Below are 15148 nucleotides of genomic sequence, written 5' to 3' on the forward strand. Positions count from 1 at the left end.
CAAGCCTCGAAAAACCATGGACCTATTTTGTCATTATAGATTAAATTTGCCTTTTCTCAAGTTTCATATAAATTCATATAGCATAAATGCTTTGGGTTCCGATTTCCCTCATTCAGCAGAATGTTTTGTGAGTCACCCATGCTGTGGTGTATGTCAGTAGCTTGTTCTTTTTATTGCTGAGTAGTATCCCATTGTAAAGATTACTACTGTTTGTTCATACATTTACCCACTGATGAATATTCAGGTTATTTCCAGTCTGACCATTATGAATAAAGTTGTTATAAACCTCATGTACAGGTCTTTGTGTGGACATTATGCATGACCTTTTAGTGGGCAGCAACCATTCTACTGGAAAACATGGTCCAGTGTCCTAGAATATCACCAATCTATAGCAACTCTGCCCCACAGGATAGGGTGGAGGGTGGAGGACTGGGGAGCATGATGGGGAAGCATCGCTTCTCTTCTACAAACCTAAGACATAGAGCTCGATAACATCCAAGGGAAATGCACATGAAACCCATTGAATTCCATACATTTTCCTCCTATTTTCTCTCTCACCTACTTCCTTCTTGCATTGATTTTTTTTTTTATGTTTAACTTTGAGCACTGGAAAGAATGACTGTTTTTATCCACATGCTATCTAGTACCCTCATGAATGACTTTGATGTTTCATTTATTATTAAATATGAGATCTACTTTAAGTAACCTGGCACTTCTTAGAGGAGTCACCACCAAAACGTGGCCAATTGGACCAGGGTCACTCCTCTCCCACCACCGCTGTGGCCCTGAATCTGCCAGGAGAATATGCCATTTTCCATATGGTCTGCTGTTTTAGGTGCCTTAAAGAGGGAAGGGTCTCAATACCTCACATAAGTCTGCTCACCTTCCAGAAGTGGGATTAGCCAACAAATAGGGCCTTAGCCATTGTATTTTTTCTTAGAGGGTAAAAACGAACAAGTAAGAAAACAAAACACAACACAGATGAGCATTGAAGGTTACAGTAGGAAATGTAATAGAAAAACACAATGAAACATGACATGTACTCATATAAAAATTTAGATTGATGTCAAAGACTGGTGGACTGTGGGTTGATAAGAACCCACCAACATGTTTTGTTTAATCTGCAGTGTTTAAATAAAATTGATATTTTGTGAAGTTAAAAGTGGGGAAACTCCACCAAAAAATTTCACACACAAAAGTAAGAACATCTGGCAAGTAGGCCCATGTTGCCACTTCACAAGAATCTGCTGGAGCTTCACAACAGCTGCTCCCTTTGGCCAAGCTCATGTGCCACGTACGCTCACTTCACTCCAGTGTATTATCTACCTGGCTGTGGCAGGCACTTTAGTTTGCAACCCTTGCATTAAGGCATCACCCTATTAAGGAAGAGGCAGTGGGCAGACACACTTCTCTTTAGGTGCGTAAAAGAGGGAAGGGTCTCAATATCTCACAGAGGTCTGCTAACCTTCCAGAAATAGGATTAGTCAACAAATAGGGTCTTAGCCATTATATTGTTTCTTAGAGAATAAAAACAAGCAAGCAAGCAAGCAAGCAAACAAGCAAACAGAAAACAACCCAGATGAGCATTGAAGGTTACAATAGGAAATGTAAGTAGAAAAACACAAACATGACACGTGTACTCATATAAGTCATTCAGTTCGAGAGCAGCCTGGTCAATATGGTGAAACTCGATCTCCACTAAAAAAAAAAAGTACAAAAAAACATTTTTTTTCTTCACTGACAAGGATACATATTCTCTGAGATGGAGACAATGTGTGAAATAGTCAAATCCCAAGGCAGGAATTCTTTTCTTCTTTCTTTCTCTTCCTTCCTTCCTTCTCCTTTTCCTCTTCCTCCTTCCCCTCTTTTGGCAGCAAAGAATTCCACTTATTGAACATATTACAAAAGAGGTTCAACAAAAAGACCAAAGTCCATGCCATCAACAGACTCCTCAGAATCCAGGCATTTTTAACTTCCAATGCTTTATCCAGACACTCCTTTCCCTTCCTACTCCCCTCAGTGAGCTCTGGCCTTCACAGCCTGGCCAGGGAGCTCCTACCTCTAAGATAACTCCACAGTGTGGTTCTCATGGCCCCTCCCTCGCTGCTAAATAGCCAGGTCATCCTGGGCCAGGGAAGCAGGCCTCCCTGGCTGGTGCCCACAGCTCAGAGGCCACTTCCTGAGGTGGCTCCACTCTTTCTTCCTAGCTGATTCTGCCTCTACAAGAGAAAACTGGAACTTTCCACAGTGCCTGGCATTTTCATAGCAATATCATAAAATTACGAAGGCTTGTGGTGGTTCTACCAGGAGCTTAGGTCTCCCCTAAGCTTCAGATTTATCCATTCACTGTCCACTAGATTTCTTCTCCTCCATCTCCGATAGTATCTCAACCAAAACTTTTCCAAATCTATAGCTGTAGTCTTACCTTGTTATCCCCACAAAGCGAACCATGTTTTAACTCCTGTATTTCCTTTTCTTACAATTTTCCTCACAATGACCCAAGCCAGAAGCCTTGGAATCATTCTAAGTGTCTCTATCTTATTACATCTACTTTCTCACATCCAAATGGTCATGGGACCTACTACAAACCACCTCCTTACTATCTTTCGTACATCGGCTCCTCTCCATCTTTAGTGTAACTAACCTCATTCAAGCTCTCACATGGGATGTTCTGAAAGTCTCCCGATTATGTGCTTATGTCTGGGCTTGCCTGCTCCATCCCTCCACGTGCTACACATAGAACAGTGAGAGTGACTTCTAAACCAGGAGTCTGATCATGGTGCCCTTCAGCTTAAACCCTTTACTGGGCTCTCTGTTTGGACAATGGATACAGATTATGGTTCTTGGTGACCTGTTCTTAGCTTCTGGCCTAGCTCTCTAGACCTGCACTGTCCACATGTGGCTCCTGAGCACTTGAAATTGTGCTAGTCCAAACCGAAGGATGCTACAAGTATAAAACACACACCAGCTTTCAAAGAGATAGTAAAAAGAAAAAAGAGTCTAAAATATCTCGTTAATAATTTTTATATTGGTTATGCATTGAAATGAAAATATTCGCATATATAGAGCTAAAAGCATATTATTAAAATTATGTATTTTCTTTTTAACATCTTTTAGTGTGGCTACTAGAAAATTTTAAATTACATATGTAGCTTGCATTATGTTCTAGATGTTTTCCTCATCATACCTTTCTACCCTCCACCCTGCTAAACACCAGGCGTGCTAAATGACTGACAGTTTCCTACAGTAGTCCATAGTATTTAGTAATTTTATACAGTCCCTTTTAAGTGAAAATTAAAATGGTCTTAACTATCACACCCCATCCCACCTGTGATGGTTTTAAGATATTATCCATAAATCCTTTTGATACTCCTTCCTTTCAAAAGGTAAACTTGAATACACCTCCCCCTAGTATGGACTAGACTTGGCAACTTGCTTCTAATGAATAGAATAAAGCAGAAGCATCAGTGTGTGAGTTCCAGGATTAGGTCATCAAAGGTGTTGGATCTTCTCTCTCGTGCGCTCTCTCTTGCTCTCTCTCACTCTCTCTTGCTCTCTCTCTTTCTCTCACTCTGGTCATTCACTCTGAGTGAAGCCAGCTGTAATATCATGAGGAGACCCAAGGTGTCCTGTAGAGAGATCCACATGGCAAGAAAGCAAGGCCTTCTCCTGCCAACAGCCATGTGAGTGAGCTATCTTGGAAGTGGATCCTCCCGCCCCAGTCAAGCCTTCAGATAATGGAAGCCCTAGCTAATATCTTCATGGAAACCTCATGAGAGACCCTGAGCCAAAAAGCTGCTCCCAAATTTCTGAACCACATAAACTATTGTTTTAAGTAGCCGAGCTTTGGGATAATTTGTCATACAACAATAGATTACTAATATACCATCCATACCCTATATCTCCCCCACCCCAACTTCCACCCAAGAACAGGAAGAGAGAAGAGAAGCTGCTAAGAAGTCCAACTTAGTTTTGCCTACTTAGATGTCAAGATTTGATTCAAAGTCATCTCCTTTATGAAGCTTTTCATAAGAAACCCCAACCAATTCCCATGTGTCCATAACGTTTTTTTAAAATTTAGAAATATTTTAATACATTTTGAACTTTGTGTCTTTTTTTATTATACTTTAAGTTTTAGGGTACATGTGCACAATGTGCAAGTTTGTTACATATGTCTACATGTGCCATGTTGGTGTGCTGCACCCATTAACTCATCATTTAGCATTAGGTATATCTCCTAATGCTATGTGTCTTAACTAAACATATATTTTCTGTTTTTAAGTTAACTTTCCAAAAATATTTTTTTCTGAATATAAAAGTGATAAATACACATGGCAGAAGCTTTGGAATAATCTAAAAAGAAGAGAATTTAAATCACCTGAAGTGCAACCTCACTGAGGAAAACACTGTTGATATTGTTCATGTCCCTCTTTGCATACATTTTGTATAGATAAAAATATATTTCATATATAGTTTTGCATTCTTCTTTTCTCATGCAATGACCTCTCCTCTCAGTTCCTTGACTTACTCACTTTAGTACTGACTCCCTGGTCAAACTCTAGTCTATACCCTTACTACTCAAAATGTGGTCCATGGACCAGCTGCACTGACATCATCAGACAACTTGTTAGAAATGAAGAATCTCAGATCCCATCATGGTCTAAACTCAGGACATTTGCACTTGCTGTTCCCTTTGCCCGCAAGGCTGGTCCTCCAGTTATTTGCATGACTCCCACCCTCACTGTATTCTGGTCTCTGCTCAAATGTCACCTGCAGAGAAAAGCCATTCTTGGCCACCCTAACTAAAGTTGCATTCCTGTCACACTCTATTCCCATACCCTGCTTTACATTCTTATAGCATTTGTCATCACTTGACATTATTTTATGTGTATTCATTTGTTTATTTTCTTCCACAAATATTTGTGGAACACCCACTATGTATCAGACATTGTTCTAACTTCTGGGAACATAGAAGGGAACAAAATAAGGTCCTTATATCCCCCACTGTAATATAGGCATGCTTATATAACTACAAATTGCTAGTTATTATTTCATGTTTTTTAATTTATTCATTCCTTCAAGAGACCTAATCCCCACCATCAACAGAAGGCTTTTTGCCATATCCCATGACTTAAATGCACCCTGAACATTCCCCCTTCTGTTTTAGAGAGAACTTTTCAATGTGCTTTTGTGCTGTGCTAAGTTTAACTTCTTTTCAGTCCTAATGAATTGCCCCAGTACAGCTTCCCTGCAGTGGAAATTTCCCTTATTTGATTTAAGTCTCCCACTATATAGCTGGTGTTTATCTTATTCCTGTGCAATTTATCTAAACATAAAGGATTCCCCAAAGTGAGACCAAAAAAAAAAAGTGTTATCATCACCATCACCACCACCACTAGCAGCAGCAACAGCAGCAGGAATATCAGGCCTGAGAAATTTTTCAAGGGGCAAAATTGTCCCCCCCTCTTTTCCTTTACCTTTGCTGTGGTTTGAATGTTTGTCCCCTCCAGACCCATGTTGAAATTTAATTGCCATTGTAGTAGTATTAAGAGGTGGGATATTTAAGAGGTGATTAGACCATGAGGGCTCCACCCTCATGGGCAGGATTGGTGCCATTATAAAGGGCTAATTTGACTCCTCTTGATCTCTCTTTCCCTTCTGCCTCCTGCCATAAGATAAAGCAGGCAGGCCCTTGCCAGATGCTGGCCCCTCGATCTTGAGCTTCCCAGCCTCAAGAAATGTGAGCTAATAAATTTCTGTTCATTATAAATTACCCAGTCTCTGATATTGTTATAGAATAACAGAAAATTAAAATGCTCTTTAACTATCACACCCCATCCCACCTGTGATGGTTTTAAGATATTATTCATAAATCAAAAGGATTTATGGATAATAACCAAAAGGATTTATGGATAACAATCAAAAGGATTTATGGATAATATCTTAAAACCATCACAGGTGGGATGGGGTGTGATAGTTAGAATAACAGAATATCAAACAACAAAATGGACTAAAACTACCTTCTTCATACCATGCTAAACATCTACGTCCTATTACTTGGAGGACTGGCTCTCAGCTAGTTATCATGTATTCTCTCCCAAGGCGGCAACCTGCACATCAATGGGAAGAGCTTGGAGGTTGCAAAGGGAAGGATCATTGATAGTTTATTGTGTGCTGGGCTTCATTTATCCTCACATAACCATTTCAGTGTGTGAGGAAAACACAACCCTGGAAGGATACACTTTGTCCTTCATTTTACAGATGAGAAACTGAGGCTGAGGGAGATTACACAACTGTCCCATGTCACTGTTGGTTTTCTGAAGTCAAAACTCTGCCTTGCAAGTCTTTTGGGCCTCAAACATTCAAAGGAGCACAATTCTAATGGTGGATTAATAAGGCCCATGATGGGAGGAATACGTTGTTGTTGTTTTTAACAGGGGTAGAGGTGGAAGAGGGTGATGAGCGTGAGGGTGAGAAGGAAAGATCTATGTGGCAAAATCTTTCAATTATAGGATCACCAAAATATAGAGCTAGAGGGGATCACAGACAGTATCTGCACCAACTCCTTTCATTTTGTGGGAGTGGAACATTAAGGTCCAAAGTGGATGAATTCTATTCATTTATATCTAAAGGATTGAGAATGTACAATCCAGAAAAAAGCAACATTCTTGATTATATTTATAGGAACCAAGTTTTAAAATGATCTCACTTGGGATGGGAGAAGAGATGACCAATTTTTCACCCCATATTCAAAACCACAGCATCCCCATCTGTGGTCATCAACAGAAGTACAATCCACAATAACTGTATAATTATGTGACAGGCATTACCATTTCTAAGTAGAGTTTCCAAATTTATCGGTGTTTACATGTCTTCATTTCCCCCAAATGCATAGGTTTGGCATAGGAAAGGATGTGTAATCAAATAATAAGTAACCTTATCAGGCAGATACATTTTGCTTAGAAATCCTTATTTTGATTTCTCAGAACTCTAAGGCAAGGGATCAAAATATAAGGGATCTTGTAGCATAAGCATCCTTGCAAAAGCAAATCGCATGGGATGATGATTTGTCTCACAGCCTGAGGTACATGCAGCTCTGCTTTCTGTACAAAGTGGACAGGGCAGAAAAGCAGCTTGTCCTTGCCTTGCCACTGGAATGGCAGGAATAGGATGGGGTGGGTAGTAGTCCATTTATGAATATTTGAATGCAATCAAATAAGACTTCTATTGAGCTTCTACTCTGTATCAAATACTGCATTATCATTAGGTGGGATGTAAGCTGATAGATAAGATAAAATGTACCCTCAGAAAATTAAATAGGTCTTGTGAGTATCAATATGAATTTTAATGACAATTAACACCTTCTGTTTGTGAATGTAATTGGATAATTTTTGATATATTAACTGATATATTTTCCCTTCTCAGTAATTCTTGTTACCTGTGAACTTTTTCCCATACAGGCTTTCTTGGCACACTGCCTCAGGAACAGGATTATGCTACAGAACAAAAAGAGCAAATTCCTGGCTTTTGAATTCCAAAATCTAAAATCTTGGCAAAAACAATATGTTTAGAAGGAAAATCGATCTGGAAATGGTCAGCATCAGTTTTTCCTACCCCTAAGACAAAACAAACCTAGGGGGAAAAAACCTGTTGGGGATAAAACGTAGCAAAAGTAGAAGAGTTAGAACCTTGAACTGGTCATGGAGCAGACACCTATGGTCTGTGCCCTCCGCTCTGACCCCAGAAGTTGCTGGTGCAGAGGAGAGACAATAGACGCTCCAAAGGAAATAGAGGAAACGAAAGGGAATCTGGCCAGCACCCACCCCTATCCTATACCCCTACTGCTGCCTCCAGCCCAGGTAAAGCTCCACATACTCCACATATCTCAGACTCTTAGGATCTTTCTCTAACATGCTATGAAGACAGCAGAGAAACACATATGGCTGGGAAAGTGTATCTAGATGGAGAGGACCCAAAACAGCCTGAAAGTTCCCCAACATGTCCCTGGAGTTCAGGGCCAGACCAACTATTTACCAAGTGCTCAAGAGAAAAAGTCATGAGAGACCCAGATGGACCTCAGGCACTGCAGGATGATGCCCAATTCAGCCACTACCTGTGTGACTGATGAGAAACCCTAAGGACTGATGTCTGTCCCCCAACTCTCTCCCTGTCAGATGCTAATGCACCCTGAAAGTGTCCTAGATCTATACAAACACTCCATGTTCACTATCCCACATAAACAACTATCCATCCCAGAAGAGTTGCCACCAGGCTCTTCATAAACCCAGCCTCACCCATGCATCCATGTTTAACCAGCTTCCTTCAGAAATATTCTCGCAGAGTTCCTCTAAATCTTCTTTGCTACAGGCACAACTGCTTTCTTTTTTCCATTCTTAGGAAGTAAAGAAAAGGCCAGGACAACACAGTCTATGTAACAATCTGGTGCATCAGAAGAACGGAAAGAATAAAGTCTCCAGTGACCCTAGGTTCCTGATCCATACAAGATCTTCTTTCTGACCTCCAGAACCCGAGCCATGAGGTAGGAAAAAGTCCTCTAGGTGGCCCGTTTCCCAACCTGGTAGTACTTAGTGCCCTTTCCTTCTTGCAATGTCCTCTCATTATCTTCCCAAAACAACCTGAAACTCACTCCCATTAAAGTGACGGGATTCAATAGTTTGAGGTTTAACTTCAACTCCTTCTGTGTTCACGCAGCTATCCAGTTGTTAAATCTACCTGCTGGCTCTCTCCTCTCCTTTCTATTACCTGGAAGTGCTGCTCTCTGAATATTCCTTTTCCTCAATCCAGGAACATGACAGATTTGCACTTCCCCTCTTTCTTGAGGTAGATCATGGCCAGCCATGTGGCTTCCTTTGGCTAGTGAAACGTGGACAGGAGTAACGTGGGCTGCTTCCTAATTGCAGTAAGCAACACTGCAGCTGGAACTGCCTCCTGCAGCTGGAACTGACAGCATTTCAGATGGTGGAGGCCCTGTCACTCTGATTTCCAGAGTAAAGGACATGTAATGGGTGGTTTCAGTCAATGGGCATGTAAAGTGAGCAAGCAATAAACACTTGTTAAATGAACTCACTGGCTGTTGCTGCATAATAATCTAACCCATCCTGACTAATATGCCCAGGCTATTATTGAGTTCAGACTCTCATTTCTCATCAAAGCTTTTAACACATGCCACTCAAAGTGTGGTTCATACACAGGTATCAATCCACAAACTATTGCTGCTCTGCAATGATGTAAGTACAGAAATTGAGAATAAACATTTAGAAATTCTTGTAATAGTTAAGCTGATTAATTTGACCTATTGAATCTAATAATAACATATTTGGAATTGTCTTTCCCCCAGATCTTAACACGATGTCTTACCCATGAAGGTGCTACCAAAATGTTTGTCAAATTAAATTGGATTATTGATTCATGATTAAGAAACAGAATTATGTTAGGATTCCAAGCACTGGCAGGCAGATCTGAGGAATACTTGGGGTGCAAGACCCTTCTTCATTGAGGTGAAATGATCATTTATAAGTTTCTGGATTTTCTGTTTGTACCAGCACAAAATTTAGTGTCAACAAGCAGAGAAACTTTCTGAGTTCTTCTTTATTTACTATTAAATATTGTTTTAGGCTTGCCAACATAAAAGCATGAGCATGAATGTGTTTATCCCCTGGAATAAAACTCTGTAAATATATTGCTTATGAATATGTTTTTCAGAATTACCCACAAACAGCTTGACATTTTGATACATTTGTTCAAGTATCAGAGGATAATGTAATTGATCCCAAAATCACTTCCTAACTCCCTCCAGGACTGAATAATTTTTTCCTCCCAAAGACTCTTTGGCACACACTAATATATTTCTCTACATCATACAAGAAAAAGGCAACATAATATTCTGAAAACAATACAGTGCTAGGTATCAGGAGACCTGGATCTAATCTGCATTACCCACTCCACTCGCTTGCTACTACCTGGAGCTATTACTTAACCACTTGTGCCCTAATTTCTCTATCTTATGAGGATAAAAAGTTAATAACATGTAAGTAACATCAGCTCTGTTGTGAGCATCAAGATATAGGGTTCTGAAGCACTTAGTAGTAAATAAAGTACAACATGATTATAATTTTGCATTTATATATAATATTGTCCTGTAATGCTCTTGAATTATTTTGTACCTAGATTTTCTCCTTTCAAGGGAGACAATAAGCTCCTTAGAGGTTCACTGTGCACTTTTTCTTTGCGTATGATCCAATGCTGAGTCCTTTGGGACAAATAATACACATATGATGATCGTTTGAAAACTATTTATCGTAAGTTGTTAAACCCCTTCACCCTTAAGTAAACTACACAAACTTTATACACTGCAAGACAAGTATTTCTTAATTCACACTAACAACAGGTGTTTAGAATTTTGTCTAAAGAGAGTTGTAATCGCCTGTCTGAATTCCTTGAGGGTAGGGGTCATGTCTCACCAATCTTTGTCCTAGACTTACCACAGTATCTGAGCACAGAGAAAGAGCCCAGTTTATATGGACTGCATTATGTACCCTTCAAATTCGTATATTGAAATCCTATCCCACAATATGACTGGAATTGGGGATAGGGCCATTAGGGAGGTAATTAAAGTTAATGATGTCATAAGGATGGGGCCCTAATCTGATGGTACTGGTGTTCTTATAAGAAGACGAAAAGATGCCGCCAGAGAACATGCACTTGCACGTGCTCTGACCCTCTCTCTCTCTTTTTCTCAATCTTGCCATGCCCCACAGATGAAAGGCCATGTGAGGACACAGCCAGAAGGCTGCCATCTGCAAGCCAGGAAAAGAGCCCTGAAGAGTCTGCTAGCACCTTAATTTGGAACTCCCAGCATCCAGAACTGTAAGGAGATAAATTTCTGTTGTTTATGTCACCCAGGCTATGGTATTTTGTAATGGTTGTCCTAGCTAAGATACCAGTTAATGTCTGAAGATAAACTGATAAATAAATAACCTTTAATAAAATATTTCTTATTACTCCCACTTAGTACCCAGAAACCTAAAAGGCCAATCTCTGATTTTGCTTCAGTTGGCTTTGGGAAAATTTTCAAAATCATTTAAACATTATAATAGCACACCCACCTACTAGACATTTGATTTTTCCATCCACTTTCTTTATTGAATACAAGCAGTTCTTATCCAAAGATCATTAAGAGGATTAGGCTACAAGAATGGGGGTGGTAAGGAACAGAACAGTTATTGGCCAGAAAGAAAGGAAAATTGTACTATTAATTGTTCAGAGGATAGCACATTATTCTGCACATGTAAACACTCAAGGTAAAATATGGCAGATGAATAAAGAGCTTCTGTATAGAAGAACTATAAACTTTGGCAGGAACCACTGTGCTGCAGCAGTGAAGAGGCCTCCTGCTAGGGGCTGCAATGGAAAAAGTGACCTCAGAGAGGAATTCAGACCAGAAATACTCAGAAAGAGATGAAACACCATGAAGTTTTGGTTAAGTCATTTGGTTCCAGGCTTATAAAAGGGAAAAGCTGTTTTAGTAAAAAATAAAAAATAAAAATAAAAATGCTGACTACGTGAACTTTGCAGATTACTCTTCTATTCTAATTGTAAATTCGAATTCCAAAGTACCTCTTCCTTCATGTTCTTTACAAGAGATCTATGGTGTTTAGTAACATATTCTTCTAAAGAGGCTCAGCCAGGAGAAGCAAATACTTAGTCTGGAGCCATAGGACCTAGCTTAGCGTTCCACTGAGCTTCCCCAGCACAGAGGGCACACTGATTAGGGACTCCAGAAAAGAAAGGCAAAGGTGGCACCAGAGAGAAATCCTCATGTGCCATTTCCCTCTTTCATGCCCCAGGTAAAGAGGGCACCCCTTTTACAGAAAAGTTTATACCAGCATACCTTGGAGATATTGAAGGTTCAGTTCCAGACCCCTGCAATAAAGTAAATATTGCAATAAAACAAGTCATACAATGTTTTTGGTTTCCTAGTGCCTATAAAACTTGCATTTACATGAACATGTAGTATATGGCATCACGTTTAAAAAACAATGCACACACCTTAATTTTAAAATACTTTATTGCAAAAGAGGCTAATGATCATCTGAGGCTTCAGCAAGTCATAATCTTTTTGCTGGTGGAGAGTCTTGCCTTGATGTTGATGGGTGCTAACTGATCAGGGTGGTGGTTGCTGAAGGTTGCGGTGGCTGTGGCAAAGTCTTAAAATAACATACGATGAAATTTGCCAAAATCATTGATTCCTCCTTTCACAAAAGATTTCTCTGTAGACTCTGATGCTACTTGATAGCATTTTACCCACAGTAAAATGTTCAAAATTGGAATCAATCGTCTCAAACTCTGCTGCTGCTTTATTAACTAAGTTTATGTAATTTTCTAAATATTTTGTCATTTCAACAGTGTTCATAGCATCTGCACAAGAAGTAGATTCCATCTCAAGAAACCACTCTTTGCTCATCCATAAGAAACAACTCCTCATATGTTCAGGTTGTATCATGAAATTATAACATCCATTTACATCTTCAAGCTTCACTTCCAATGCTAATTCTCTTGTTATTTCTACCACATCTGCAGTTAACTTCCTCCACTAAAGTCTTGAATGCTCAAAGTCATCCACAAGGGTTGGAATCAACATCCTTCAAACATTTTTACCTCCTCCCATGAATCACAAATGTTCTTAATGGCATCTAGAATGGCAAATCATTTTCTGGAAGGTTGTCAGTCTACTTTGCCCAGATCCATCACAGGAGTAACTATCTATGGCAGCTACAGCCTTACAAAATGTATTTCTTAAGCAATAAGACTTCAAAGTCAAAATCACTCCTTGACCTTATGGAATGGCTAATGTGTTCACAAGCATGAAAACAACATTAACTCCTTGTATATGTCCATGAGGGCTCTTGGGTGACCAGGTTCATTGTCAATGAACAATAATATTTTGAAAGAAATCTTTTTTTCTGAGCAGTAGGTCTCAATCGTGGGCTTAAAATATTCAGTAAACCATGCTGTAAACAGATGTGCTTTCATCCAGGCATCGTTGTTCCATTTATAGAGTATAAGTAGAGTAGATTGAGTGTAATTCTTAAGGACTCCAGGATTTTCAGAATGGTAAATGAACATTGGCTTTAATTTAGTCATCAGCTGCATTAGCCCCAGACAAGAGAATTAGCCCATCCTTTGAAGCTTTGAAGCCAGGCATTGGCTTCTTTCTAGCCATGAAAGTCCTAGATGGCATTTTCTTCCAATATAATGCCGTTCTGTCTACATTTAAAGCCTGTTATTTAATATAGCCACCTTCATCAACTATCTTAGCTAGATTTTTTGATAATTTACTGCAGTGTCTACATCAGGATTTGCTGCATCACTTTGCACTTTTAAGTTATGAAGACAGCTTCTTTCCTTAAACCTCATGAACCAAGCTCTGCTAGCTTCAAACTTTTCTTCTGCAGTTTCCTCAGCTCTCTCAGCCTTCACAGAATTGGAGAGTTAGGGCCTTGCTCTGGATTAGGTTTTGGCTTAAGGGAATGTTGTAGCTGGTTTGATCTTCTCTGCAGACCACTCAAACTTTCTCCATATCAACAATAAGGCTGTTTCACTTTCTTATACATATGTTCACCGGAGTAGCACTTTTCATTTCCTTCCATAACTTTTCCTTTGCATTCACAACTTGACTGTTTGGCACAAAAGGCCTAGTTTTTGGCCTATCTCATCTTTTGACATGTTTTTCTCACTAAGTGTAATCGTTTCTAGCTTTTGATTTAAAGTGAGAGATGTACTACTCTACCTTTTACTTGAACACATAGAGGCCATTGTAGGGTTATTAATTAGCCTAATTTCAATATTGCTGTTTCTCAGGGAATAGGGAGGCCAGAAGTAAGGGAGAGAAATGGCAGAAAGTCTGGTTGGTAGGGCAGTCAGAACACACGTAACATTTATCAACTGAGTTTGCTGTCTTATATGGGCACAATTTGTGGCACACCAAAACAATTACAATAGTAACATCAAATATCCCTGATAAAAAGATCACCATATCAGATATAATAATAAAAAAAGTTTAAAATACTGCAAGAATTACCAAAATATGACAGAAAGATATGAAATGATCACGTTGGAAAAATGGCATCGACAATCTTGCTTGAGGCAGGGTTGCCACAAACCTTCAATTTGTAAAAAACACAATATCCCCAAAATAGAATAAAGAGAATTGCAATAAAACAAGGAATACCTGCTTATATTAAAGCAGCAATGTATATCTTTCACCACCAGCACTTAGCCAGAATAGTGAGTGTTCCAGAGCTGGGGTTTATTGCTATGTGATGTGATCCTGAAATTCATTTAATAAATTAGGCTTTTAGAATGAAAAACTAAAATGTATACTTTCATACGGCTAAGAAAAAAAAAAAAAAAAAAATATATATATATATATATATAAAACCCACCCCATCTACCCCTACCCTAAACAGGCTTTTATTTCTAAATATAGATCTACATTTTAAGCAAAGCATGAATCAAGTCACATATTTAATGTCAGTATAATTTTAGAGGCATTCCAGAAAGAAAAAGGGGATGTAAGTACGTAAAACTTATTTATATTTTTATTTATGCTATTTCCTACAGATTGAAATCTCCAGCTAATCTACTCTTTACTATAGTAGAGTCTGAAAATGCTGTGGTTATCTAGCAGTGCCCTCTGGTGTCCAAATGAATTGTTTTAGTTTGCCTTGAGGGAAAAAATAAGCCATTATATAATCAGACATGTCTATAATCAGCATTCATTCATTTGCCAAGTATTTACTGAGGGTTTACTATATGTGAGTTACTGTGCAAAGAGGCAGGATACAGAGATGTATTAAAAAATACATGATTTCTTGTTCTGTTCTTAAGGAGCCCAGCCTAACAGGGAGACAAATGTAAACTCACAGAATTACTTAAATCACTTTATCTAGTTTTTCATTAAAATGAGACATACACAGCTGGATGGCCTCCCTTTCCACACAGTTCTGGGCCATTATTCATGTTAGGATGTATCTGGCTGGCTTTGGACAGAACAACTTTGGTGAAGTACATAGGGAACATTTTGAAATAGAGTAAACATCCCAAGACATACGGCAGGATTGAATCC

Source organism: Hylobates moloch, unplaced genomic scaffold (genome assembly GCF_009828535.3).
Source record: "Hylobates moloch isolate HMO894 unplaced genomic scaffold, HMol_V3 SCAFFOLD_18, whole genome shotgun sequence".
Classification (NCBI taxonomy): domain Eukaryota; kingdom Metazoa; phylum Chordata; class Mammalia; order Primates; family Hylobatidae; genus Hylobates; species Hylobates moloch.